Source organism: Alosa pseudoharengus, unplaced genomic scaffold, assembly GCF_046254945.1.
Source record: "Alosa pseudoharengus isolate Yale_2024_CS ecotype anadromous, Long Island Sound unplaced genomic scaffold, YU_APseudo_1.1 YU_APseudo_1.1_scf_5, whole genome shotgun sequence".
Lineage (NCBI taxonomy): Eukaryota > Metazoa > Chordata > Actinopteri > Clupeiformes > Clupeidae > Alosa > Alosa pseudoharengus.
Genome location: NW_027468837.1, coordinates 35,006,009 through 35,012,008, shown reverse-complemented (window position 1 = coordinate 35,012,008; position 6,000 = coordinate 35,006,009).

The window sequence follows — 6,000 nt, the reverse complement described above, 5'->3', positions numbered from 1 at the left end:
CTAGTTTGTTTTTCCGACAGCAAGTGTTCATGTGCTTTGCCAACGGAATGTGTGACAAACACGGATGCCACAACAAAGGTTAAAACATACACTCACTAATCCTAAACAAACAACTGTATTTGCTTAAACTATAGTGTAAGATGCTCGTGAAAGAAAGATATGCAGCTTTCAAGTGATAAAAAGGGCAAATTCCCAAGTTCACATTAAAACTGTTGGACATGAAAGGCCACATGGACTACAAACGAACTACAACGTGACGACAAAAGTGATGACGAGCCCCTAACTGGGCAACTCTGTTAGGAAAATCTAGCCCCAGTTTCCGACTCACACATTAGGGGAGTTCGACTTGCGGCAGATCTGTGCAGATCTGACTTGATGTGATGCATGCTGGGTTGAACACAATGCATACTGGGATGGACGCAATGCATACTGGTTAGAAATTCTGTCCGACTTCTGTCAGCCGGGGAGGGACTTACCACCGTGACACCATGTCACATGGCCTTAAAATATCGCGGGAGTCTTAGCCTGCAGACAGATCTTGCAGTTGCCTTCCACGAGCTGCACGAGCTGAAACACGCCCTCATGACGTCAGTTCAAAGACGTGATAGGGCCATTTGGGAGGAATGTCCTCATGACGATTATGACTAGAGGCTCATGCTGCTTCCTTATGTTGGAATATGCGAAAATAAACAGAAATCGAAGGGATACCTTCTTATACGTGATTTCTGCAACAATGGTAGGCTAGCCTACTGAAAACGTTTGGATATTCTGTTATTTTCTGCTGTTGGCTAAATAGATACACACATATAGGGGAAACACTTGATATTGAATTTATGTGCTACAATGCAGGCCTGTTAACTGTATGACAACAGTGGTTTATTTAAACTACATCATAAGAATTTATTTCGTCAGTCATCATGCTCATTTTAATGAGTAAGAATGAAAGTTCTGCTGTGTTTATTGCAAACAACATTCTGCGATATCTCCCGCGAGTCACGTCAGGCAGACTGTAGCCTTTAGGCTTGTTTGACTTCGGCTGAGTCTGACTTGGTCTGGCTTACTACGTAAACGTGATCTTCAGAGCCTAGCCGGGAGGAGCTACAACAGAGGGCAGCTCATCCCGGACAGAAAGGCTACAGTCTGCCTGACGTGACTCGCGGGAGATATCGCGGGAGATATCGCAGAATGTTGTTTGCAATAAACACAGCAGAACTTTCATGATGACTGACGAAATAAATTCTTATGATGTAGTTTAAATAAACCACTGTTGTCATACAGTTAACAGGCCTGCATTGTAGCACATAAATTCAATATCAAGTGTTTCCCCTATATGTGTGTATCTATTTAGCCAACAGCAGAAAATAACAGAATATCCAAACGTTTTCAGTAGGCTAGCCTACCATTGTTGCAGAAATCACGTATAAGAAGGTATCCCTTCGATTTCTGTTTATTTTCGCATATTCCAACATAAGGAAGCAGCATGAGCCTCTAGTCATAATCGTCATGAGGACATTCCTCCCAAATGGCCCTATCACGTCTTTGAACTGACGTCATGAGGGCGTGTTTCAGCTCGTGCAGCTCGTGGAAGGCAACTGCAAGATCTGTCTGCAGGCTAAGACTCCCGCGATATTTTAAGGCCATGTGACATGGTGTCACGGTGGTAAGTCCCTCCCCGGCTGACAGAAGTCGGACAGAATTTCTAACCAGTATGCATTGCGTCCATCCCAGTATGCATTGTGTTCAACCCAGCATGCATCACATCAAGTCAGATCTGCACAGATCTGCCGTAAGTCGAACTCCCCTAATGTGTGAGTCGGAAACTGGGGCTAGATTTTCCTAACAGAGTTGCCCAGTTAGGGGCTCGTCATCACTTTTGTCGTCACGTTGTAGTTCGTTTGTAGTCCATGTGGCCTTTCATGTCCAACAGTTTTAATGTGAACTTGGGAATTTGCCCTTTTTATCACTTGAAAGCTGCATATCTTTCTTTCACGAGCATCTTACACTATAGTTTAGGCAAATACAGTTGTTTGTTTAGGATTAGTGAGTGTATGTTTTAACCTTTGTTGTGGCATCCGTGTTTGTCACACATTCCGTTGGCAAAGCACATGAACACTTGCTGTCGGAAAAACAAACTAGCCATGGGGGCGGTCCTTGTCATTCCGAGGTGCTCTGAATGCACCCTAAGACTCCCGCGATATTTTAAGGCCATGTGACATGGTGTCACGGTGGTAAGTCCATCCCCGGCTGACAGAAGTCGGACAGAATTTCTAACCAGCAAGCATTGCGTCCATCCCAGTATGCATTGTGTTCAACCCAGCATGCATCACATCAAGTCAGATCTGCACAGATCTGCCGCAAGACGAACTCGCCTTTTGCTAACAGAGTTGCCCAGTTAGGGGCTCATCACTTTTGTCGTCACGTTGTAGTTCGTTTGTAGTCCATGTGGCCTTGCATGTCCAACATGAACACTTGCTGTCGGAAAAACAAACTAGCCATGGGGGCGGTCCTTGTCATTCCGAGGGGCTCTGAATGCGCCCTTAGCCTGCAGACAGATCTTGCAGTTGCCTTCCACGAGCTGCACGAGCTGAAACACGCCCTCATGACGTCAGTTCAAAGACGTGATAGGGCCATTTGGGAGGAATGTCCTCATGACGATTTTGACGGCAGTCTCATGCTGCTTCCTTATGTTGGAATATGCGAAAATAAACAGAAATCGAAGGGATACCTTCTTATACGTGATTTCTGCAACAATGGTAGGCTAGCCTACTGAAAACGTTTGGATATTCTGTTATTTTCTGCTGTTGGCTAAATAGATAGACATATAGGGGAAACATTGGGGAAACATAGGGGAAACAACAATATTGAATTTATGTGCTACAATGCAGGCCTGTTAACTGTATGACAACAGTGGTTTATTTAAACTACATCATAAGAATTTATTTCGTCAGTCATCATGCTAATTTTAATGAGTAAGAATGAAAGTTCTGCTGTGTTTATTGCAAACAACATTCCGCGATATCTCCCGCGATGTCTCCCGCGACTGAAAGAGGCTCCCTGATCTACAAGGGGTTGGAGATCCACATCTACGCCAACTACAGCGCTGAGGTGGCCAGAAGGAGATCCGCGTTTGCCCCCATCAAAGCCCAGCTCAAAAAAGAGGGATTGCGATTCAGTCTGCTGTTCCCTGCTAGGCTCCGAGTGACCGTCGGTGGCAACAAGCACGAGTTCAACACGCCGGCTGAAGTGGCAGCCTTTTTGGAAAACGGACGTCTGCAGCAAAATGACCAGAATAAGACTTTATCCTTCCTAGGCTATACTCATTACCTCTTGGGTGAGTTTGTGTAATTAGTTTGCCAAGTTAGCCGCAGGACTGGATGATGCTTTTATGTGTATTAATATTGGCGTCAGTTTTCACTTTATTCAGAAATTTATTTTGTATGTAGGCTACTGTGCGATAATTTGAAGAGTTTTTCTGCTGCTGACGGGAGGGTTCTCTAGCGCTTTCAAACTGATGGGCCTAGTTGGGCTATATAGCCCAGTTAGCTTGTTATGATAGGCTACCCTCTGAACCCAACCTGCCACAGGCTGCTAGTTTAGCCTACTGATAATTATGTATTTTTTAAGGATGGAAATAATCAGTCAACATTTGAGTGCAATTTCTTTAGTGAATAACATATTGCATTTTAAGTTGCTGGAACCTGGCTGTCCTAGATGACTGCCATATAACCCACTCCTTTTTTTTTTATTCTAACACTGCCTCTTCCATAGTCAGGAGTTCAAGAAGGCTATAATTCAGCTGGGCATTTAATGTTTTCTTACTTGGCCTACTTTAATGCTAATGCTTGTTGCATTACCGTTCTGAGACCTGAAGGGTTTGGTTTACCATTCATTGTAGACTAATAAGCTTAAAAATATATATATATATTTGCTTTTGTTTTTCATGATTCATTTTTTATATAAAAGACAGTTCAAAGTGCAAAGTAAAAGTAAGCACAAACACACAATGGAAAAGGGGATTGCTCTAGTTCTACAGGAATACATGTTTTTTGTTGTTTTTTGTTTTTGTTTTTTTTTGTGCCTCCTATTGTTGCCCAACCCCTCCCCACCACACCCCACCCCGACTCTGCTCTCTACTCATCATACTCCCCCTTGTAGATCACCATGGCAAGTAGAATTAGTGCGTTGATGGATAATCCCACCAAGTTTATATCATGGAATGTGAAAGGGATTAACAATACAATCAAAAGAAGAAGAGTCATGTCACATCTTGAACAGCTGAAGGTAGACATTGCATTTTTGCAAGATACCCATCTTTGTATTGATAGGGTTGCGGGCCTTAAACATCATTGGGTCGGTCAAGTGTTCCACTCAAAATTCAATGCAAAGGCAAGAGGCACTGCCATTCTGATAAACAAGAATATCTCTTTTAAATCCAAAGAGATAATTAGTGATCCTAATGGACGATACATCATTGTAGTTGGACAACTCTTTGCCAATCCTGTGATTTTAGTTAATATATACGCTCCCAACTCTGATGACAGTAATTTCTTTCAGAAATCATTTTCCACTATTCCTCATTTAAACAATAGTTTTCTCTTAATTGGAGGAGATTTTAATCTAGTACTAGATGTGACTCTGGATAGGTCCTCTAATAATTCCCAAAATCCCTCTAAATCCTCTGGAGTTGTTAAGGACTTCATGACTCAGTGTGGCCTCACAGATGTCTGGAGATTTCAGTTTCCCCATGCCAGAGCCTACTCCTTTTTCTCTAATGTACACCATACCTACACCCGCATTGACTATTTCCTGGTTGATAATAGACTGTTGCCTAAAGTTAAGACTATTTCATATAGTAGTATTGTCATCTCTGACCATAGTGCCATCTTACTTGATCTTAATATCCCCAACCGTCCGCCCCCTAATAGAATAGAGACTCAACCCAACCCTCTCCTTTTTTTATTTTTTTTATTAAATATGTTTATTGAAGGAAACGTTTATACAGGGAATATACAGGATAACAATACAAGAGATTTCTCTCAGGATTTTCTGACAGAAATTCAGCAACAAAACAGCAAAAACCCACAAAGCCTATACCCCCCCCCACCCCCCCAAACAAAAAAAAAAGAGATAAGAAAAGCCAGCTAGACAGAAAAAAGTGCTAGGGGTGTCACCCTGGGCATTATTAGTTTCACACGCTTCTGACCATTTGTCCAGCAGAGGCTGCCATATTCTTTGGAAGATCCTTTCTTTGTACGACATCTTATAGCGGAGTCTTTCCATGTGAAGTACATTGCCTAACTCTCTAAGCCACTGCTGGAAAAGAGGGCTGGTGTCTGACTTCCACTGTTGCAAAATGAGGCGCCTGGCCAACAGAGTACATAGAGACATGGCTTGCCCCTCATAGTTTGTGATGGGATTATAAACAACTGAACCAAAGATGGCAAGGAGAGGGTCAGGTGCAATAGTTTTGTGAAGTGCCTTTGAAATGTAGTTGAATATAAGAGACCAGAAAAGAGTTAACTTAGAACAATACCAAAAATGATGTGTAAGAGTCCCTGTTTGTTGTTTACACTTATTACATAAGGGGGAAATGTTAGGGTATATGGCATGGAGCCTGGCTTTAGAGTATTGGAGCCTGTGGACTACTTTAAACTGTATTAAGGAATGTCTGGAGTTTATAGAGGTGCTATGAATTCTATCCAGAATTCCCTCCCAAACCGTTCCTGAAATCTCCATATTAAGTTCCTGCTCCCAATCATTCTTCAACTTATCAGTGGACACTCCTTCATGGGCCAATAGGATACCATACAGGGAGGAAACTGTGCCTCTGCTCCCTGGTACAAGACGTCTAAGACTGTCAAATGTGTTGTGTTTGGGCGTGTGTTCGTATTGTGGTATATGAGTCCTGATATAATGCCTGATCTGGAGGAACCTGAATAAGTGTGTGGACGGTAAGTCATATGTCTGTTGGAGATTTTGAAATGACATTAGGTTTCCTTC